Source organism: Phodopus roborovskii, unplaced genomic scaffold, assembly GCF_943737965.1.
Source record: "Phodopus roborovskii unplaced genomic scaffold, PHOROB, whole genome shotgun sequence".
Classification (NCBI taxonomy): Eukaryota; Metazoa; Chordata; class Mammalia; order Rodentia; family Cricetidae; genus Phodopus; species Phodopus roborovskii.
In genome coordinates this window covers 6,134,102-6,159,138 of record NW_026125391.1, presented here as the reverse complement: position 1 = coordinate 6,159,138, position 25,037 = coordinate 6,134,102, and positions in this window count along the sequence as shown.

The following is a 25,037-nucleotide window of genomic DNA, read 5'->3' as shown; positions in this document are numbered from 1 at the left end:
TCCAGGACAGCCAGAGCTGTTATACAGAGAAACCTTGTCTCAAAAAAATGAAAAGAAAAAAAAAAAACAAAAACAAATGCAGAGTGTTTCTGGGATCTATGTTTCTCTCCACTCATAGATGAGATAGGTATGGATGAAGCCTAAGAGCAGTGGACATGAGATGTATTGTACTGTGATGCATGTTTCAGGAACCTCCCTAAATGATTGCATCCTTTAAAGTAAAAAGGGGTGAAAGAATTGATTAGCAACAATGATCTCACACTTCCAGAATAGCCTTGTTATAGGCAAAGGAAAAACACTGCTTTACAAGTGAGGAGCCTGTCACTAACACTGGTGCAAAGACTTTAAGATGTTTCAGACTGTCCCTTCCCACAGTTCCTTTGTACAACAAATGGGTTAAGTATACAGATTCTGTACTGAAGACTACATAACAGACAGGTAAGACCTGAGTGTGCTTTTCTGTAACTGTTATATTTTCCTTCTTGGTGATTTTGGTTTTGATCAGCCAGTTGCCAAGTCTGAGGCTCTGAGCCTTCCTAGCACTCACTGATATTCATATCCAAGGCTGGAAAATAACCAGTGCATGAACCAAAGTCCACAGGGCTCCTCATTCACAATCCAGACCAAGAGGCTGCTGGGAAGAAGGCTGGAACATCTTGATTACAGAGGGATTTGGGAATTTAGTTAAGATTTGACGAGTTTGTGGATTTAGTTTTCATCTATTCTGTATGTCCGTTTGCAACCAGTAGACAGAAAATGGCTATTGTGTTCTAAACAAATACAATAAAACCAAGCAGTTGAGGTATGGTTCTTCCATACAATCATCAGCTTGCCATCTGTATCCCTCACTTCCAAATGTATTTGGTGCAGGGCTCAAAAGTAATGACCATTTATGAAATTCCAGTCTTCTATATGCATACCAAGCATGGTTTTTCCTTCAGATCAGGCTAAGCATTTCCAGTAATTAAAGAACCGTTGTCACCATTAGAATCCTAATTGGCTGTGTTGTGTACTTAGGGAGGATACACAAACATCCCTATGGGAAAGGCAAAGGCCTGCTCATTGCTACTATGTCCCTGACACTCTGCCAAAACCATTGTGTACTTCATTTCATTGAGTTATCAAAAAAAAATACAGTAAGGTCTACAGTGCCAAATATGTGAATGCCCATGGAGCCACCATTGTTTTCCACCATATTTACTTCTTTTTTTATTGCCTTCCATTCATTTACTTTTATGTCTCTCTCCCTATCATTGTCCCTTTCTTCACTCTCATTTACTGCATTTACTGGCCCAGTGGTTTTCTTCTCTCCCTGTCTGTGGTTTTGCTGCTCTGTAGTCTTGAGTCTGCCAAAGGCTCCTTGGGGTGTCCTTTTATGCTGCTGGCAACTTTGCAGTTAAAACTGTTGCGGACGGCTGGCATAAGTCAAATTACATTTGGCAAAATGTGTGTTATGTATCTGGAAAGTGGGTTATACTCATTTTAGAACAATTAACTAGATAATTACTCTGGCATAAGGACAGCCTTGTGCTATTCTGCTATTCTTGTAACAAAACAGATAATTTTAACTGCAGTTCTACCTAATACTTCCAGGGAGTGAAAGCAAAAAAAAAAAAAAAAAAAAAAAAACAACTTGGTCTCATTCTTATTTTACATCAGTTAAATGTCTGTGAAGATTCTTTGTGTTCTTTTTTTATGGGAATTCTGCTGGTCATAATTGGAATGTTATTTTGGAAATGAGATTTCTTGATCTCTTATGGAGTAAAAAATAGTAAGTGCTCTCTAAATTGAGCAAGGCAAGGCAGCCACGCAGAGAGCATAGAGCGCATCACTGGTTCTTTCACTGATGGTCTTTGGACACGACAAGATTCCACATCAGCAAACAGGAAAAGGGTTAAATTTCTATTTCTTTTCCCAACTCTTTTATATGTTTCAGACCAATGTCAGCTGGTATCTCAATCTGGAGTGAGAGATGGTTTTTCACTGCTCTGACCATTTGGATGCTCTTATACTTCTCTTCTGGGCTCTCTGGTAATTTTCTTGGAACTCAGCCTGTGCACTCCATCTCTCCTCTAAGTTCCTTTGCTGCCACCTGGTTGTAATTAATCATAGAGTAGTGACTCTAATACTACTTCAAGGCCTCTCAAAAGCAGTTGTTCCCTGCTCTTAGGAGTAGACATCAGGGTATGATTTCCCAGTGCCCTTCCCAGTTCATATAGAGGACCTTGTAAATTTGGGTAGCATATTTCTTTCTTCTGATAAGTACATGCTCATTAGTTAGGCAGTTAATCTGTTACTGGTATACCATTGAGTTAGAAGAAATAATAATGGTTTTATGTTAAAAGGATTTAGATCAAATTTGTTTGGCTCTGTTTCATGGTGTATCATCACACCATATTGACTTAGCTAGATTACCTGTTCATTTCAGTTGTTTAGCCATTGCCTATTAAATAAATATTTGTCTTCTTTTTCCTTATGTTTTAAGGGAACACACAAAGAAAACACTCAAGAATGTTCAGAATGTAGTTATGTCAAAAATACAAAGTACCATAACATAAAACCAAGGTATTAGGTTTATGGACTAGCATAAAATGCAGTTACTGTTCTTATCACCCAGTATTTTCTCCATCAAATTCATACTGAATAAGATTGTCAAACTTATTTCTCTGAAATATGTCATATTTTCATTTAAAAATATTTAAGTGCCCAATGATTTCTTTTCATTCCTTGCTTACCTTTTGTTTTCATTTCTTAGCATCTTTTAGATGAACATTGTACTTTAACATTAATGTTATTTTAGTTTATTTGTATAAACCAAATTGTAAATAATAATGAGGTGCCATACAATGTTTCTATTAATATATACATTGTAAAATGTGGTAATCAAATTAGACATCTGAATTTCCTCAAACATGCTATCATTTCCTTATAGTTAAAAGTATTCAACACCCTTTTCTCTAGCTTTTTTCATAGGGATTATTTCATTATTTATGTGGATGTATCTCGGCATGCAGGTACCCATGCCAGATTCGATGGAAGAAGAATTGCAAGCAGTTCTGAGCTGCCTCTTGTGGGCATGGGGAGCTGAACTCCAGTCCTCTGAAGTAGTCATATTTGTTCTAAATGTTGAGCCATCACCCCAGATCCTCCTCTAGCTTTTTGTTGCTGTTCACAAAAATACTGTTCTTTTACTAAGTAGGGGCTTTAAAAGGGTATTCAGTATAGACAGTGAATTGCATTAGCAACATATGACAACAATGACAAGAACAAAAGAAATAACGAAAAAAATTTAAAAAGAACCCAAAACAAAAACAAAGAAAACCAAAATCTCAAAGTTTTTTTTTTAAAGTATATAGTATATGATTGTTATTTATGGTCACCCCTCTGTGTGAGAGCACACCTTAACTTCCTGCCTGTATCTAATGATAACTTTGTACCCATTGGTCAGCCTTCCCCAATACATTCCTGCTCTCTAGTCTGTGGCTTCTGGTACCTACCATTTTATTCCTAGCTTCTATAAGAGCAATTTTCTTACTGTCCATATACAAGTGACATCATATCTTTCTATAAGTGGCTTGGTTTCACTGATCAGAATGAATCCCCTTTCTATCCATGTTGTCTTGCATGACAGGATTTCATTCCTTTTAAACAATGGAAAGTATTCTGTTATCGACAGTTTCTTTTATCTATCCACTGGACAATAGGCAGTTGGGTGTTTGTGGTTTTGTCTACCCTAGACAGTACTACCTTAAACATTAGCGTCATTGGTTGGCCACTCCCATACACTCTGCACTATCATTACTCCGGCATATCTTGGAGCCAGGACAGATTGTAGGTTGGAGGTTTTTTTGGCTGGGTTGGTGTTCCAGTTTCACTGCTAGAAGCCTTGACTTATTATAGAAGATGGATGGTTTAGACCCCGATGTTTTATTACTAGAAGTATTTCTAGGATCACTCTCTGAGATTCCAGATTGTTTCCACTGTACTAAGTAAACCCACACCTGCCACTGCCTGGATGGCCAGGAAGCAGAGGCTGGACATCACAGAGACCCAGAAAAGAATCAAACATGACTGAAGAAAAATAAATGAAATGATTCCTAATGATATTCTACTATATTCATAGTTCTGAGTCTAGCTCAATTGTCATCAGAAAGGTGTCATCCAGCAATTGAAGGGAGCAGATGCAGAGACCCATAGCCAAATACTAGGCAGAGCAGGGGGAACCGACAGACTACTTTGTGCACAACCCTAAACTAACGTCTAGAGAAACTAAGGGGCAGATGTTGCAATGAAGCACCAGATCCCCTCTCAGATCCTTCCCTCTACTGCCAGCCTTCATAGTAAATCTCCCCGACTGAAGAAAAACACCTCACTCAAGAATGAGATCAGCTCCTGGGATGGCCTGTAGGGCTAGGACCACAGTCTAGGGCTTTAGACAAATGATGGCCCTTCAGCGCCCACTATGGGCTGAGAACTCTAGTGAGGACTAATTACATCCTGACATCTTCACAACCTTGCCACCTTCTGTCATTACCTTCGTTAGCTATGATCCCCAAACTAACACGTCTCCTCTATTCCAGTCCCTCAATTCAATTCTGCTTTTCAAGATTCTGTGATATTAAATCTGAGATATACTTGAGGAAGCACCTGTTATCAAAATACTGGGGTTCCCTCTCGTGGTTGGGGTTCTTGGTCTTGATGGTAAAAGACTTTAAAAATTGATTCAGGAGAAAGCTTCTGGACAACTTTATTAGTGTTAATGTGTGTTACCTGTATGTAGCAGAAGGATGGAACATGTTCTGTTTAAGGCTGACAGGGTACCACTCTGGCACCTAGGCCTACTATATGATCTTGCAATTGATATTTAATGCTCTTAGGCTCTCTGAAAATTCCAATCACAAGAGAAATTCAACAAGGTAGTTTAATTTCAATGTTCCTGCTATATACTAATTTGGTTAGAGACTGGTTCTTTCAGTCTGCAATACATACAGTTCTTCCACTACAAACACTCATTTTCTCTCATATTTAGTTGCATGAACTATGGTTGAAAAGTTTTTCTCTGTATGGACTTTTCCTTATTTTTTTTCTTTCATTTTTTTTTTAATGTCACTCTATACTTTTTTGCTTTGAGACAGGATCTCTCATTGGACCCAGAGCTGCTAGACTAGGGTGGCTGGGTATTGAGCTGCAGGTTCATTCTGTGTCTACTCCTGTCCCTACTCTACTGTACTGACAGTTTTTACATGGGTGCTAGCGATCCGAACTTAAGATCTCATGCTTGTGTAGACAACTGTATCTACCGAGCCATCATTCCAGACTTTGTTTTATGTGCTGTTTATTGGGCTTATAGTCAGTATTCTATCATGAAAGTGTTATAGTTAAAATTATGTGGTTGCCTGTCTTCACTGCTTTCCCTGATACATGTATATTCTCCCTAATATCGTTTACATTACAGTACTAAACAGCTCCTGGAGAGCATAATGATATTTTTATTTCCACTGAGCACTGCTTTCTGCTTCAGTCATCTCCTAATACATTGCTAACGTAATACCTCCTCAAAATGGTGAAGTAAACTCATAAATGAGTGTTTATTCAATCCGTAGTAATTGTGGAATAAATCTCCCAGGAGGGAATAAGAAAAAGCTTGCTCAGTTTATGATTGCTTTTCTTGTTTTTAAGTTAATTCCATTTGTTGTTATATATACCTAATATATTTTAATACTGGTTCAAAATGGCTAAAATTTTGAATTGTTTACAAACTGATTCTTTAACATTTTATGGTTTTTAAAAGTAAAAGAACTACAAAACAATATGAGGAGGTAAAATAAACTATACATAAAATTCACCTTCATGTTAATGAAGTATGTAACATGAAACTACCTTTAAAAAAATAGATGGTCTTTGAGAAATTTTTTAACTTGGATTAAAAGTATTTATTAAGATTACAAACCAGGAACTATATAGTTAGCTCTGTTTCTCTATTTGTGTCTTAAGAAAGTAGTTTGTTTTCCCTAACCTTGAGAAAATATCCTGAACAAACAATGCAGGCTGACTAATGAGTCATTATAGATCTAAAAGTCTCTTGTTCTTACATACCATAGTTAAATTTAGGCTGATACTCTCAGTTTTAATGATTCTATTTTTACTATTACTATATAATGCCCACTGAAGAATTAAAGTCTTTTATTTTAGTATGCAAAGAATCCTAGCCTTCTTCACAGGAGTAGGTTATCATACAAACCTATCAAATACATAAACATGTACATGATATTGTATAGACCCATGCATTTCCATTCACACATCCACCAACTATCATCTCATATCTAGTCCTGGTTTAGATTAGCTCTACCCATTGCCTAACCTCACATAAACTATTTGAATTAATAACACTCACCTTCACATTTCTAACATCCAAGTACTAAGAACAAACCAGGCCAGACCCTGCTTAGCTTCTGAGTCAGACGAGATTGGGCGCTTTCAGGGTGGTATGGCTGTAGACTCACCTTCACATTTCTCAAAAAGGATTGTATAAAGTACAAGATCATAGACCTATACTTATAATTCATAATTTCTGAAGAGCACAAGTTTCCAATGATGTCAAATATCATTGAGTATGTTAAGATTTGAAAAAAAAAGTACTTTGTTTTTTCAACTGAAGCATGTACCTTGGCATCCACTGCTAGATTTCCAGTAATATTTTCTCCCCCTTATTCTCAGAATTCACTTTAAAGCATGCTTTCCTGGCAGCTAATATTAATTGGTTTGGCTATATTGTTCATATACTTTCCCATTTTTAACCTGTTTTGGATAACTATTCGGATATATGGCTATGACACTATGTTTTCTCTCTTGTGTCATTTAGCTATAGTCAGAAACTCATTTTTAGTAAATCCTGAAAAAGTTTATGGTCACAGTATTTTCCAAATTCCTGAATTTTTATAGCATTTTATCATGGCTTTTCTGCTTGACGATATTTATGTTAAACATAAAATCACTGACTCAAGTTTCCCAGCTGATTTTTCCTTGCATTTTTGAAACCAGGATCTCACTATGATGCCCAGTCTGTCCTTAAACTTGTTATGCATCACAATTTGTTATTAAACTTTTGATCTGCTTGCCTCTGCTTCAAGTGCTGAGATTATAGACACATGCTAGCTATCCACCACTATGCAATCTCCTGCCATGAAATGTTGCTGTAGAATTGTTAACAGCTAATATTTCTTTTTTAGTTACTTGTTTTTGTTTTGTTTTGCCTGGTTGCCCAGTGGAAATTTTTAGGTTTCAATATATCATTGGTTTGAGTTTCTGTGCTGTGTATACTGGTCTTGATTTCAAGGTGTAGACTCTAAAGTTTTCTGTATTTCAAGATATGTGGCATAAAGATTAAAACTATTGCCATGTGTAGTGTCCTTTTATATATTGCATATATTGCATCTTTTTAAATTTTCTTTTTTAGGACATTATGTTTTAAAACTTTGTCTTTATTGTGAATTTTTTGTTGCCATACAAAATAATTGGATCCTTTATGACATTTTTACATCTGAATATCATGGACTTTGCTACCTCCCTTCAAATTTTCTTATATCACTATTGTTTAAATCATATATATATATATATATATATATATATATATATATCTTCATTGTTTTAATTTTAGGAGTTTGATTCCTTTCTATGTTTTATTTACTGATGTAGTGTGCTTAGGTTTTTTCCAGTTAATTCTTTATATTTTAAATATTTTAAAATATTTTATTATGTTTATTTATTTAGAGTTTGTATGTATGCATGCAGGTGCAAGCATGGTGCATCACAGATCAGGTGTGGAGGTCAGAGGTCAACTTGTGGAGTCTGTTATCTTCTTCTACCATGTGGGACCTATGGTGATCAGCTGGGCAGCAAGTAATTTACCTTCTGGGACATCTTGCTGTCCCCTGAAATATTTTCATTTACAAATATTTCATGCATTTTTTCATGATTTTAAATTTTGTTTTAGTGTACTGTGGAGTATTAGATTATTATTCATATCTCTTCTGTATATACCCTAAAGTTTATTTGTTTATAGGATCATTATTCTATACCTTGTTAAATAAATATTTAAATGATGATTTTGAGTGTCCCATCACAATCTTTTTCCTGTGACTATGGTGAAGCCTAATATTTTCTCTCCAATAATCTGCGTATGCTTTAGGATTTCTTACCTCATAACATCAGGATTCCTTTCTCTTCTGTGTGTTGAGAAGCATCACCTGTACTTTCTGATACGTGGAGGACTGCTATTTCCTCTCTTTCCTCTGGATCTTTCTTTTGTCTCTATTTCCCCCTTATTCCGTGTTGGTTTTACCTACTATGGTTTCTCCATAGTGCAGAACTCTGTCCTATCAGAAGGCAGTGGATTAGGTTCCAGAGCTGAAAAGTTTCAGACTGTTCTCTAGTAACCCCACATATCATGTCTGGGAAACTGGGGCCCAAGAGGTCTTGTTCTGTGTTTGACTGCTATTCTTGCTTTGGTCTCTTGAATATTCTGATTTGTGCCACAGCCTCCTGGATATTCTTGTTTTACCCCCTATAGATTCTAATTCAGCCTGGATGGTTGCCAGTGGTGGTTTTTATTTCTCATTTAATATTCTCTGGTTTTGGGGATTCTTTGCAGCTACATTTTTATATGGTGTGTATGAGTGCATGTGAATGTGTGTGAGTGTGTATGTGTGTGTGTGTGTGTGTGTGTGTGTGTGTGTATGAGTGAGTGTGTGTGAGACTATGAGTGTATGTGTGTGTGCTTCTATTTTCATGATTCCAGGCATTTTGAAATTTCTCTTGGAAGTTGGTAAGATTCAGCTGTATACTCAGAAACTTTGCCATTTTTCATTTTTCCAAGCCTGTTACTTACTTATGTGACTTACATAAAATTTCTAATGTAGAAAAATTTCCTCTGAAAAAATTTCCAGTTAAGTTTTTAGGTGAAATATTACATCTTATTTGAATTGGTATTCAACAGTTCCTATGAGAATAATTTTCTAGGAGAAAAATAACATTAATTAATCAGTTTTGTAGTTTATACTGGGTAGTAGATAGTACTTGAGTTAGGCTTTGTTCTAGTTATGGTTTCTATTGGTGTGAGGAGATACCATGATCACCACAACTCTTATGAAAGAAAACTTTAATTGGGGCTGGCTTACAGTTTCTGGGGTTTAGTCTATTATCATCATGGTGGGGGGCATGGTGGCCTGCAGGAAGAAATGGTGCTGGGGAAGGGGCTAAGAGTTCTACATCTGGATCAGCAGGCAGTAGGAAGGAACATGTGGCACTCTGGCCAGGCTTGAACAGCTGAGACCTCAAAGGCTGCTCCTAGTGACACACTTCCTCCAGTGCCACTCCCTATGAGCCTATGGGGGCCATTTTATTCACCCACTACAGGCTTGAATTTGATGCTAATCAGCATCACAAGTAATATACTAGTCAGAATGTGACACTTAGGGTTAGGCAAATAGTATGTGAATAACTAAACTCATTTTCAATTTGATACCTTCCTTGCTAAATTATTTGGATGCTGAAAACGAACATGTATTAAGTGCTCTACTTAGCATTCTCCTTACAATAATTACCCATGATATCAACAGCATCAGAGACACAGACACAGTCACCTAACTGAAGCTTCTGGTGCAGGCTTAGCTGGAGCAATGATAAGATTGGTGACTAAAGACAAGCAGAGGAATAAAATGGCAAATTTTAGAAAAGATCAGCACTCAGAGCATTGCCCAGAATGAAGGCTGGAAAAATATAGATTGCTTCTCTTCTCTTTCCCTAACAATATTGGCAATGGAACCACAGAGAAAAACAGCTGATAGGTGCCCAGGCTTTGCCTGATAAAGAGAGCAATCACTCACTTCCTGGATACCAAGGATAGACATTTTTTCCTTACATTATCAGCTTCTAGATTCATAGGCTAGGCTAACATCAAGAAAAGGACTGGATAAACTTCTGTTTGTGGCAGAGATGCTTTTTTGTTGTTGTTGTTGTTTGTTTTTTGTTTTGTTTTGTTTTAGATAGCCAGGATGCTTTTCTCCATTGTATAAGTGCATACATCATGCATCCATTTGGAAATTAATTTGATTAAATGACCAGTATGAAAAAAGAGAGCAACAATTCCTTAAGCCTATGGCAGCTGGTAAACACCTCAAATAGCTGCTGATGCTGAAGTAATAAGAGTTTTTGCTGCCTTGCGTGCTAGAGATGCAACTTTTAATGTACTATATGAAATTCATCAAGATTTTAGAGTTCTAGAAAATCGACATGAAGAAAGTGGTATTTACTGCCTGAAACAGAGTACAAGGTGATCCTACATTCAAAACAGCTAGACAAAGCAGCCTTACAGACTACAGCCAGGATTTTTGAATCTTCTTCGAATCCCCCATGACAGCGCCCCTTACCAGCAGGAAGTAGTTTGGAAAGAACAATGCCCAAATTCCCAAATATTGTGTAGAAATGTTTGTTTTCATTTAATTGGACTTTGTTATATAAAATAAAATAAATTAATAAAAAAAGAAAAGTAAAAAAAAGTAATAAAAACAAATAAATAAATGTCAAAAAATAATAATTTAGCTCACTAGATAATGTCCTGTATCACAGAAGAAAACTCTATTAAAAAAAAGTCATTTTTCTATGTAAAAAAAAAAATAAAAAAGAAAGTGGTATTTATCACAAAATATATGTATATGTGCTTACAGAACATGAGAATCAAAAGAGTAAGAGATGAGAACATCATCATAATGAGGAAGACAGCTATCATTGTAAAGACTAGCCTGCCAATGAAATGTTGTCTTTTCAGAATTCATGTAAGAACCAGGAAACAACAACAAAAGCATAACCAACCTTCAATCATAGACTGGAAGGAGCAAAGGGATTTATCTTTTGTAAAACTGGGAGGCAGTTAGCAAAAGAAGGTTTGCAAAGAAACAAAAATTCAGCAGCAGAGAGAAAACACCATCAGTAATAACACATAGCAGAATTACACCTTAGAAATAAAGTCAGTAGAGAGCAAGAAAGAAGACATCCAAGAATTTAAAAGGAACGCACAAAGAATGAACATCACAGTGTAGGCAATAATAACAGAGTAATAGAACAAAGATCCAATCTAGCAGTTACAGGTAATTCAAAATTACAATGGGAACAAAACAATATTTAAAAGTGAAAAAGGAAAAAAAATGTTGTCAAGCCAAATATAGACTCTCCATAATTAATATAAAAAACAAAAATATGAGATACTATCTAAATTCAATTTACTGCAAGGTTTTAGGAGGGATCAGGGATAACAGGAACATATCTAAACATAATGAAAGCAATATACAGCAAACCAACAGCCACATAAAATTAAATGGAGAGAAACTCAGTCTGATTCATCTAAAATCAGGAACAAGACAAAGCTGCCCACTCTCTCCATATCTCTTCAATATTGTACTTAGAGTACTAGCTAGAGCAGTAAGACAACAAAAGGAGATCAAGGGGATACAAGTTGGAAAGGAAGAAGTCAAACTTCCACTATTTGCAGATGATATGATAGTTTACATAAGTGATGTGAAAAACTCTACCAGGGAACTCCTACAGTTGTTAAACACCTTCAGCAAAATGGCAGGATACAAGATTAACTCAAAAAAAAAAAAAAAAAATCAGTAGCCCTGCTATCAGACTGATAGCTGGGAAGCCAGCATGGGACTGACTCAGCCCCCCCCCCCCCCGAATATGGGTCTCAGCCAGAAGGACTGAGCAGTCTAAGGGACCACAGACAGTGGAGCCAGGATGTATTCCTGGTGCCTAAAAGGACCTTGCAAACACATTCCCCATGGAGGGATAACTGCCTTAACCTAGAGACAGGAGAGAAACTCTAGTCTCTAATTCAAATGACCTGTCAGATCTCCATGACCCCAACTGGATGGCATTGCCCTACATATGGAATTGTGATGGGGGGATGGGAGGGGAGGGTGGTTAGGGTGCATGAGAGAGGGCAGAGAGGGTAAAAGTGAGGGAAGAAGGGAAGGAGGGAGGGGGAACTGGGATCGACATATAAAATAATAAATTAAATTAAAAAAAAGAAAAAAAAAATCAGTAGCCCTAATATACACAGACGATAAAGGGGATGAGAAAAAAAAATCAGAGAAACATCCCCCTTTACAATAGCCACAAACAACATAAGTAATCTTTGGGTTTTAGTAAAGTTTAAGAAAGAAAAAGGCCTCATTGAACCAAAGCAAATCATTATTTTCTGCAAAGTGACACATTTTAATGGACCTAGGATGTGTATTTGTGTGTGTGTGTGTGTGTGTGTGTGTGTGTCTGTGAGTCAGTGTGTGTGTGTGTGTGTGTGTGTGTGTGTGTGTGTGTGTGTATGACCTACAGGACATTTATCTTGGTGGCAGGGAAACAAGGCTCTCTTGGTGGGAGGCAAACACAAAATTTGAGGGGGAAGTAAGGTGACTTCTTAACCTGTCAGATTTAATATGTAAACATTGATGGGGAGTATTTATAAGGTGTATGTATTAATATTCATTACTTTTCTGGTACTATGGTAAAATTATATAACAAAGACAAGTCATAGAACAAAGAATTTGTTTTGCCGTAAAGTTCCAAAGGGTTATGAGCCCAATGTTTTGGGAAACTTGGCAGCAAGACAGGAACAGAAAGCTGAGAACTCACATCTTCAAATGCAAGCACCAAGCCTCACAAGGTAAAAATGGTCTGAAGCTTTTCATCTCTCAAAGCCTGCCCCTAGTGATATACTACCTTCAGCAGGACTGCACCTCCTAAACCTGGATAAATAGTGCCTCCCCTGGAGACTAAGCGTTCAAGTATCAAGTCTATGGAGGGCATTCTTATTCAAACCACTACAGTATATAAAGAAGACATGTTATCCATAGACTGCTCTCTATAGTAATGTAAAGAACACTGAACAAACACAGTTGGTCAGATGGCTCATCAAGTAAAAGTATGTGACAAGCCAAAGGACCCGAAATCAATGCCTGGAACCACATAAAAATCCTTCTGCTGTGACACATATATGCAATCAATACCAGCAAGGTGAGATGGGAACTGGGAGCTAGAGAATCTCCTAGATTCTAGGACCTAGGAACTCTGCAGCCTGTTAACTTGCAATACAAAACATAATACAGAATCAGGAGAGACTATCTCAATTAGGAACAAAGTTAGAACAAACTCCATGGCACAGTCACAAAAATGTGTGATAAGAGTGAGCATGGGCACACACACACTCACACGCACGCACACACTCAAGCACACATGTACGCAAATAAATAAATAAATACACTAGACACAATGACTACTTAGAAACTGACCAAAAATATAGCAACACTGAACTTAATTAGGTCTCTTCCTACTTAATAAATAATATTAATTGTTTTTGCAAACTGGATTCACTTCTGAGGCTCACATGTATTTACTAAATTATTCCTTTCTTGATTCTTTACCTTGAAGAAAACATGTCTTGTACTGCACAGGGTGTCCTTTTCTGCTGTGTTAAATTATTCTAAATTATTTGGATCTAACTAAGGATTGTGTGTGTAGAAAATTAGGTACATGAACATATTGTGATATATTAATAAATATATGTTTTATTGATGATGTTATAATGATGCTGATAATATATGTATATAACTGAATTCTTCTGAGACGGTTTTTTATTTTTTTCTCTCCCTTATATTTTTCTCTGCTTAAAATAATATGGTTATAGCTTTGTGGATTTATTTCTGGGTCTTCTGTTCAATTTCTTCATAAGTTTGTTTTACATCAATATTTGTTATTATGGCTTTGCATTTGAGGTTGTGTATCAATTCCCACATTGTTCTTCTTGATTAGGAATGAATTGACTATTTAGAGTCTTTTTTTCATCCACATTAATTTAAGAATTATGCTTTTCTAGTTCTATAAAGGATGTGATTAGAATTTTGATAGGGATTGAATTGAATCTATGGAATGCTTTTGGTAGTACAGCAATTTTTAATATTTTAATCTTGCCAATCTATGAGCACAGAAGGCCTTTCCATGTTTTAGTGTCTGTTTTCAATTTCTTTATTCAGTATCTTAAAGTTTTTTATTGTAGAGATCTTTCTTCTCCTTGATTAGATTAGGTTTATTACTAGCTTTTTTTTGTTAAATACCAACTGTCATGAATAAGATACCATGCACACCCAAATTTATATCTTTAAAATAAGGGCAAAAAACCTGCTGATTTTTGTATGTTGACTTTATAACCTGCTACTTTGCTGAAGATGTGAATCAGATCTGCTAGAAATAAGCTTGGGATTTCAGAGCCCACTAGTCCTGTTGAAGTGTCTGGACAAGAATTAAGTTTACTCTTGATCAAGAGGGTACTTTGAAAGAGCAAGTACACTGGGCAGGAAGCACATTTGGTTTTTACCCTAATGCTGGTGGTGACTATGTCTTTACCCCATGGTCTGGTGTCCATCTCATAGTCCTTTATAATTGGCTGGTTTTAAAACAATTGTTATGAAGGGTATGAAAGAAAGGGGTAAAGGAAGGGGTAAAGGGAGCTATACTTTAGTCATTTAAGTTCTAAAAGTAGAGCAGGGCCATAGTGTTAAAGTTGGGGGTGGGGTTGAAACATTTTAATAAGAGTCATACAAGTTTGGGGAGATAGAGAGATTTGAAGAACTTGAATTCCTTGTGACAAACACATTTTTACATGTTTGATAGGAAAGGCCAATATTTAATGTTTCTTAGTGGTCTAAGATTCCTCTGAGGAGTCTGTTTTTTCAGGCATAGAATCACATCATCTGTAGGGATACTTTTTTTCTATTTCATTTTTATATCCTTTTTATTTCTTTATGCTGTTTTGTTTTTCTAGCATATACCTTGAGGAGTGTTTTGAATAACAGTAGTGAGAGTTGTTTTCTCTACCTGTTTTCCCATTCAGTATAATATTTACTATAATTTTGTTATATTTAGTTTTTGTCATGTTGAGATATATTCCTGCTTTTTCTTAGTTTCTTCAAGACTGAAGAGATGACCAGGCAGTTTCTCTTCTTAAATTGCTCTATGTGTTACACTACAATTTGATTTGCATATGCTGATCCAATTTTGTGAATATAACTTGTGTTCCTGTTCTTAATTTGAAATCTTTTATTGGTCATTTTAAGAATTTATTTTTTTAATTAAAAAACTACTTTTGCAAACAATATAATTGACCATGCTCCCCAATTCCTCTCAGATTTTCCCCACTTCCTTTCCCACTAAACTTTATCTTTTTTTCCTCTCGCTCTCTTTAGAAAAAAAATTCTAAACAAATGTAAAAACAAAAACTTGAAAAACACACATATACACATAAGCACACACAAACCCAGAAAACAAAAACAGAAGTCAAAATAACAAAGACCCATAAAACAAACAAACAAACAAACAAAATGTCAACACAATGCAAAGTGAGACAAAACTTCTACAAAAATGTCATGGAGTTCATTTTGTATTGGCCAGCTATTCCTGGGAATTGGGCCCAACCAAAAGCATGGCTAATATACCCAGTGAGACTCTCTTAGAGAAAACTAATTTTTCTATTCAATGAATACCATTTGCATATAGATTCTTATTGGGCATGGTAGCCTATGTCCACTCCCTCCTTTTGGTGCTATGATACCTTCTGATTTGAATCTGTTGTGTCTGTAAGACACACCACATCTAGCTCTTAAAATCTGTCTGCCACTTTTTCTGCATAGATCCCTGAGTTTTAAGAGGACAACTTTGATGAAGACATCCATTTCAGAATGGATGTTCCAAAGTCCATTGACCACTTGTGGGTTTCTGCATTAGTTTCCATCTACTGGAGGCAAAGCTTATCTGAAAAGGGCATAGCAAGTCACAGACCCATGGGTATAACAGTAGGCCGTTATAAGTAATATTAACACTATGTTCCTTTAGCAGAAATTTGTTGATAAGTTTTGAGTATATGTCTGTTTGTATATGTATATGTGTGTGTGTGTGTGTGTGTGTGTGTGTGTGTGTGTGTGTGTGTGCATGTTTGCCTTTATCTAGATATGCAAGGTAATAGAATGAGTTTGGTATATGCCTCTCCTTTTAGTTTTGTGGAACAGTTTGAGGATTATTAATGTAAGGGCTTCCTTAAAGATTTATTAGAATTCAGCAGTGAGTCTATCTAATTTTGAACTTCTTGTTGAGAAAAGACTTTTTACTATTGTTTCAGTTTTGCTGTTGTTATATATCTATTTAAGTTAGTTATATGTCCTTTTGATTTAAATTTGGCAGGACATATGTGATTAAGAATTTATCTACTTCTTCAAGATTTTCTAGGCTTTTCTTTGGGGAAGGTATAAGTTTTCAAAGTTGTCTCTAGGGATTCTCTAGCTCTCCTGTTTTAACATCCCTTTTCATTTGAGGATACTCTTAGTCTTTCTGTTATTTTGGTTGGGGTTTGTCAAATTTCTTTATCTTTTCAGAGAGCCACTTTTTTGTTTGACCCTATGGATTGTTATTTTAGTCTATAGTCCCATATTTTCATTCTTGGTCTTTGCTTTTTCTTATTGCCTACTGCTATGGCATATGGCTTGTTGTTATTTTCTAAGTCCAGAAAGTATATCATTAAGTTGTTTAGTTGAAATGTCTCTGGTTGTGCTTTTTGTTTTTAAGCATACATAGTAAAGAATTCCTCTTAGGCCTGCTTTAGACATAATATTTTGGTTTGCTGGGTCAATGACCTGCAATATAGGCATGTCCACATGCCAATAAGGTGGGCACATTTTCTCAATTGAGGTTTCATCTTCCAAAATGACTCTAGATTGTGTCAAACTTCCATAAAACTGGGCAACACAGATCATAACACTTCCTTCAAAAGAGTGTAAGTTCCACACACCTAATAAATTATATTGAATGTTGAAGATATTGTGTATGGATGAAGATAACTTTTCATTAGAATACCACTATGGAAGAAAATCTCATATTAAAAAAAATGAATCCACTTGATACTTTATGCAACTTGATATATTTAATAGTTGATAGGCAATATATAATGTAGTTAAATGTAGGGTTTAGATTTGGACAACTGTTAACTTTGTGAACTTTTCCTAAATTCTCTGAATCTAATTGCTCAAATATCATAAAATATTACTAATAATATCCATATTTTTTGGTAAATGTCATAAAGTAGAAATTATGTGGCATAGTTCCTTGCTTAGAGCCACTTTGGAAACAGAATACATTATAAATACCTAATGTTAATATTCCTACCACTACATTTGAATGATAAAAGTCACCATCCCCTTTCTGTTCCCCAAAGAAGGTGAGGCTTTCCATGGGGGGTCTTCAAAGACTGTCATATGTATCATTTGGAGCAGGGCCCAGGCCCTCTACCATGTGCCTAGGTTGAGAGAGTATCCCTCTATGTGGGATGGGCTCCCAAAGTCCATTCGTATACTAGGAATAAATACTGATCCACTACCAGAGGCCCCATAGACTGCCCAGTCCTTCTAACTGACACCCACATTTGGGGTATCTGGGTCAGTCCTATGCTGGTGTCCCGGCTATCAGACTGGGGTCCGTGAGCTCCCCCTTGTTCAGGTCAGGTGGGAAACATCTTACTCCATGAAATTTGCTTTTACAGATTTTGTTGAGGGGCTGGGTCTCAAGCATTAAGGGTACTTGCTACTTTTGTAGAGGACTCATTGTGGTACCTACATGGCAGTTTACAACTGTCTGAAACTGGAGATCCAGGGAATCTAGCACCTTCTAATGGCACATACATGGTGCACATATACACATGCAAGCAAACACACATGTAAAATAAAAATAAATTAAAAAATATTCTAGTTTGTAAAATTTTCTAGCTTTAATATAAAAACAGTCCTGGCTTCTTTTCTCTTTATTTTCTCCCTCATATACATACATACATACATACATACATACATACATACATACATGAACTAATTTCTATAAATTTCAGAACTTACAGTCTGTACACTCTTTAAAATTCATATATGTTGAGAGTAAAGAAGGTCTGGCTTGGTCTCACCTTATGTGGTTTGTTCTATAGACCTAAGATGAGGCTGTCTGTGGGTGGATAGATGTGGATAAAATATGGAATATGCAGAGAGTGATTTAAAATTTATCTGAGTGTAAGGAAATAAATTATACAAAAATAAACAATATGGTTTGTGTATGTAGAAGCTTTTCTATTGATTTGTTCTTATGGTGTTAAGGTTTATTTATTTTTCCTTTCCAGAATAGGTTTTAGAAAATCTCCTACATGACTTTTCACTTGTTTCCAGTCTACCTGGCTTTCTTCAGGCCATGATAGTGTTTCAGGATTTCACGGTGAAAATGGTTTCTGATGGACAGTAATCTGAAAAGGCACACTGGGCATGGAACACAGGAAGCACGTTCATGGTCAGAAGCGGGTAACCACCTTTCTTAGACTTTATGAGTTCTTCAATTTGGGCCCTAGGAAAAGTGAAAGAGGAACGAGGAATAGGCAAATATAATGGTCACAGGGTAGGTGCTCCAGGCATGCATTAGCTTTGTGGTGACATTCTTCCTTGCCTTCATCTATTTGAGTCCTATAGTGTTCTAGCAGAATCTGTGGCTTTGGGGGGTCTGATGAAAGTTTAGGATGTGGTTAATGCCTTTCTTCCATCCAGTCTCCGTGCTTAGCTATTTGATTTGATCATTGCCTTCGTCATGAATCGGCACCTGCCTTTTGCTACTCTTTCATCCATTTTCCAGCATGATTTGTTTCTATGGTTTCAAGATTTCCTTCTCTTGCCTTCCATCCTGTGGATCCCAGATCAATTTATGCCTATGGCAACAATTGGGAAAGAAAACATATTCACTCAAAGGTTTTCCCTGGACTTGTTCACATTGAAAAGGACACAGCTGGCATTTGCAATATTTGCCCTAGGAAGCTTAGATACTGAAAAAGAGATGAAGAGGGGAAGAGGAGAGAGGAGGAGGAGAGAAGAAAAGAGTACAAGAATATAAAAGACAGCCCTACTGTTTCTCATGCTGAAATAAATACAGTCCAAATATAGTTGGGGATGCTTGTGTGAGAGTTTGTTGTTTACCTCAGTGGTTTTTCAATGTACTTCCTGTATTTTTTCAGGCCACAGAAGTGAAATGTCATATTTTTGGTTCACCCAGAAACAGGACCAATTTTTATGTACTGTCCCCAGATATATCAATATTCAGCTTCAAGAAAATGAACAGCATTCATGAGAAGCTAGCAGTGCAAGCCAATCCGTAAGAAGCCCAAACACAGATACACACCTAGTCCAGAATACTTAAAAAATCTCAGATTCAAAGAAATAGTTTTGTTATGAGATTATTACAAATTCTTTTGTAAGATATCCTCAACCAAACTTATATAAAAAAATTTCAAGCCTTTGTAGCACTAAAAGTATATGCTTCCCTAGAAAATGTTAATAGTTTTAGCCAACAGGAGAAGGTTTCTCTAGCTCCTAGTCCAAGCTCCACATCTCTGGAGTATTTGAAGAGTTGAAAATGATGGCTTCTTGCATTCTCAGATGGATTTGAAGAGTTCTATGTTAGTTCAGAGTTCTGTTATGTTACGAAACTCAAAATATGTTCTACTTTCTACTTCTTTTATTACTTATTATATAACACATGTTAAGGTGAGAGAAAAATGTTTTCTTTTCAGGAAATAAAAACATCTATAGCTTCTAACTATAGTCTATGTGGAGCAAGTGATTTTTTTTGTAGTTAGTGATAGGCAGTGGAAGAGATTTAATGGCTAAGAGGAAAGTGGTAGAGCATGCCATGAGCAAATATAGGCAGCAATAGAGAGGCTTTTTACAGCCTTTATGGTTTTCCAAATGAATGACAAGTGGTGACAAGGTTTGTGGGATGATCCTAGTTGAACTGGCTGCCACTAATTACCAGGTCCCTTTTTGTTATGCCTGGCTTTCAAACAACTCAGCTTGCTATGTGCCTATATTTGATCCACTACATACTCCCACTCAACATTTACCAGCCCAAACAAACGTTCATTACAGTTCATGGCAGTTGAATTCTTACTGATCTGGAGGGGCTACATGAGTCCCTAGCTTTGTTTCAGTCTCTACTGAGGGATATTTATGTCCTGGGGTGCTGCCATTGCTTTTGGTCAATCCCGTGTGTATGATTCCTGTGTTTTAGGGTTCAGGCTTGATTGCTTGATGGCTGGTAAATTGTTTGACATCTGGTACTATTAAAAGCAGTGTTAGTTTCAAGCCAAAAGCAATATGTTGTTGGGGCTTCTTATTTTCTTTCCTATACCTGGTTCTTTATTTACTTTTTTTTTTTTTTTTTTTTTTTTTTTTTTTTTACCTGCAGTTCTGCAATCTGTCTCTAATGGACCTGGGTGAACTTACAAAATAGAAGTTAAAAATAGAAGCTTTCAAGGACAAAGAAAAAGAACTCTAGGTTGGTAAATATTACCTGTCTGAAGGAAGTCAGAATAAAGTGCTTGATGTATCACTGGTAAATAGAATCTATACATTCTCAGGGAATTCAAGATGAGCGTGTCCTAAATGGAAAAAAAAAAAAAACATGCTTCATGGATGAAACTGTAAAGACAACTGACCACTTCCTTCTTTCTACTAGCAGATAATTTACAAGAACAAAAATAATTTCTGCCACTAATTATCAGCATTTCTTCATGTAAACTATGCATATAACTCATTTATGAGCTTAGGTAAATATAATCCATGTGAATTACACCTTTATCAAGATGCAGAACATAGGGCCTGGGAGATAACCTAGTGGCTAGAGGCACTTGTACACAAACCTGCAGACTGGGTTGGATTCCACAAGGGGGTAGGAAAGAACCAAGTCTTGTGAGTTATCCTTTGATCTCTGTCTGCATGTCATGGTATAGCTCATGAAGTCAAACATATTTCACTTCATTTGCCATCAGAAAACAAAGATGTATAATATATACGTCAACACCCCGCTCTTCTAATACATCCCTTACCTTCTAATATTTCTCAGATTTCTGTCATCACATTTTTCCTATGCTTGGACTTTGTGTGATTGGAGTCCCTAGATATACTGTGCTTTGGTCTAGATTTGTTTTCTCAAATAATGTTACTGAGATTCATTTCTTTTGTGTAGGATATTTTATTTTGATTCTATTCTCCTTTCATGTAATTGGGATGAATTTGGGATTAAAAAAAAATGCATGGACCTCCAGCTTTCCTGATTCACTAGCTCAGAGGCCAGATCTGGGAATGGCAATTTTAAATCAAGTACCACAGACAATTATGAAGAAATTGAGTTTCAGAACACACTCTATGAAAAATCGTCATTGATAGTGAAGACTTTTCTCTCCAGTTTCCTCACATCGATTTCTTTTTCTATACTGATTGTGTGAAAGTAGATCTTAGAGCCTTCCATACTGTCCTCCTATTTGTGTACATTTCTGAGTTTAAAGCATTCATCTTTCCTCTAATGTTATATTCCTGTAGTTCTCAATTTATGGGTAGTAACTTCTCTGGGGGTTTGACCAACATTTTCACAGGGGTTGTATATCAGATGTTCTGCATAACAGATATTTATATTATGATTCACAAAAGTGGGGAAATTATAGTTACAAATAAGCAAGAAAAATAATTTTATGGTTGGAGGGCACCACAGCATGAGAAACTGTATTAAAGGGTTATAGGACATTTGAGAACCACTGTCATATTTAGAAATAAGGAAAATGCATGGTGCATCCTTCTATTGTCAGGCTCATCTGAAGGCTCTCCATTTGAGCCTTGGAAACCAGTTTCATTTCTTGAGTTTTTATCCTCTACATTGTCATTCTGAAGCTTGGAGAAGGGCTCAGTCCCTTTTGAGCTATAGACAGGCTTTCAGCTAAGATATATCCAGGATATACTCCCTTTGATGGACTCAAAGACAATTGACAATAACATCTTCAAAATCCTACCTTTACCATGTACTCTAAGACAGGACTGAATGTCATATTCACATAGCCACACAGTCTTAAGAAATCTCAGCATGTGCCATAGCTAGAAGCAGCAATCCTGGGAACCCTTTACAATTCTCCCTAGCACATTGTCATGATGCCTGGCTGACTGCCTTTTCTTTTTTAATGGTTGCAGACTGTTGACTGTTGCTAGGTAACAAGTGCTCAACAGATAGGTGAGTAACTCTTAGAATTTATCCCATAGTATAGATACACTATATTTCTCAACAAATAAAAACATGACTTGAATCTACTTTTTCATTTTGAAGAAACATCGATTGCTTTTACCTCCTCACATATAAACCAAACAAGCCTACAAATTATTTGTTTCAAGGCAATAGAAATTTAATACTAGGAAAATGAAGAGACATTTGGTGTTTCTTATGTTCCTATTTGCAGGAAACCGTTTTTTATGTAACCAATTCCTTCTGTAATCCTTGCCATCAGCTAGATAAAGTCTACATTTCTCCTCTGTGAGAGCAGCCTTCCTTAGAAATAGGACACAGCATTCACCACAGATACAAATTAATGCTAATGAAGAGCACGTGCACACATCATTGATCTAGGAGAAGATAATTTTACTATTTTTCACTCAGAACAAATTGTTAGATTCTTGACATTTGCTTTTCAAATGTTCAAGCATCCTACAAATTTCTTATAAGTAATTATATAGAAGTGAATATATCTTAAACCAAGAAAGAACAACCCAGAAACAAAACAAACAAATATTTTTATCCTTTCCACTAAATAATTACATTATGCTGGTTATTTACTTTTCAAATCTGACCTTTCTTTTAGGCAATTGAGCAGACTGATGCAAATATTAACATTTGTAAGAACAGTAACTTTTAGTACTTTTACAACTTTATAGGCTTTATGCACAGAGGCAACCTTCATGCGATTCACCATTTAAGGCAAAAAAAATCTAGTTAGAAGAAAGCAACAAAGATCACCAATGAACATAAAATCAACAGCTGACATAAATTTAAAAGTCTTTTATCAAATTTAAATAAAAAAGGAAAAAATAAAAACAAATAAAAGCAAAATAAATTACTCAGGTCTCAGAAAGAAAGAAAGAAAGAAAGAAAGAAAGAAAGAAAGACAGTTCAGCAGGCCCAGGGAATGAATATAAAGACACCTGAAGCTGCATCTTTTTTTCACTGGTTGATGGAGAAAGATGGTTAAAACATTGAAATGAGAAACATCACCAGGAAATATGTCATGGTGTTTGCTGGTGGTTGCCTTATTTGCACTCTCTTTTACTTGGGGAGGGGCTGGAGGAGGAAGAACAGGAAACAAGTTTTGAAATGTAATGCCATCTTCCTTTACTAAATGGCAAATGTTTTGTGGAATTCAGTTCCCGGAGGACAGCAGCCCATAGTAGGCACTTAGTTACTGGAGGGCAGTAGCCCAAAGTAGGCCCTAACAAGTGGGTTTGGGGACAGAAAGCTACCCATGCAAACAACATGCCAGGAAATGCTTGGAGATATAGAGCCTGGCTGGGATGGGACCATGATCCCCAGCATTTGCAAATGGCTGTGCAGAGCAACTTTCTCCACTTGTTCTTAATGTGGGTAGTGAAGTAAGGGTTTGTAGCTTTTGAATTTGATATTTTCATAACATACACACTGATATATGATTAGTTAGCCATTTTATTAGTGTGTAGAAGGAGCAAAGATGAGAATAGGGAGGGTTTGATATTCTTAACTCTGTAAATAGGTTGAGGCTTGGCTTTTTCCTGGTGTATGGAGGCATGATGATCCATCCAAGCTCGTTTTTAGGTCTTTGTAACAAATTAATATTTTAACAATAAAGCAGAAATGTGAAGTTGGTCTCCATCGTTTTAGTTATTGGAGAATTAAAATATAATTGTAATAAATGTAACTCAATAAGTTCTCCTGTAGAAACTTTGCCACCTAATAAAAACTTATGCAGGCATGTCCTAACTGAATAATTAAAAGTTATGACTTCTGTGTCCCAATGGAATCCCTTGTATAAACAAATACAAATACAGAAACACTAGAGCACAGTACCACCTAATACATTGTGTAGAGGTCCCGCACTCCAGTCACAATCTGGATGCTTCAGTTAGTGAGATACTTAGTGTTGCATTGCAATGTATGATGTCAGCAACTCTTAGGATCTGAAACACAGGCATTATTGCCTCATATAACTGAAGCTCAGGTGCAAATGGATCATCAGGCCTGGGCCACCGAGGCTGCCCTGCCTGTGAGTTACTTATCTACTGGGGTAGCAGCACTCTGTTGTTCTTTCACGGTGATGGAAGAGACTGCATACTTACTGTCATATAGTTTCTTAATCTGCTGGCTAAGGCATGTTGTATGGTTCAACCTGAGCAAGGGAGTAATTTACTCTCTTAGGAGAGGTCATTGAAAATAGAACTTGGAGACAGGGAAGGGTGAGTAATTTCACACTAGTCACATGACTTAGCACTTACCCTTTGGTGTTTCCTCAAATCAAAGATAGAGATAGTAATTGCCCTTCCTCTACAGTGTCATGAGGGATAATGCATCTGTAAATGCTTAGGACATTAAATGTATCATACATGATCACTCAATTTTACCTAGTTCTCCAAATTGATAGCTAAGTTTTCAGAGAAATTAAACTTACTTCCTGGAACTATGGGGCATAGTCACCAATATAGCAGTGAGCAGAATAGCTGATGTGAAATCATGTTTCCTATTGTTTCTTACATTAAAATCTTGTATGGCTCTCTACTTGCTCACCACAGGTGGCTATTTTTAATTAAACCATATTTAAATATATCCTTATTGGTACAGTTACATTATACAATAAAATGATATAATACCCCGGTTAACAAAGGCTATATATGAGTATAATAATAATTCTTAGAGATATCAGAAACAAATTCAGGATTATTTCATTTTCCTTGCAAATTTGTTATAAAAATGCATTCTTCATTCAATTTTTAAGGTTTTTATTTTATTTCTCTAACTTAATTTCATTAATCATACATAATTTTAGAATTTTCAAAATTGAAAAACAATGATGATTTAAGTTT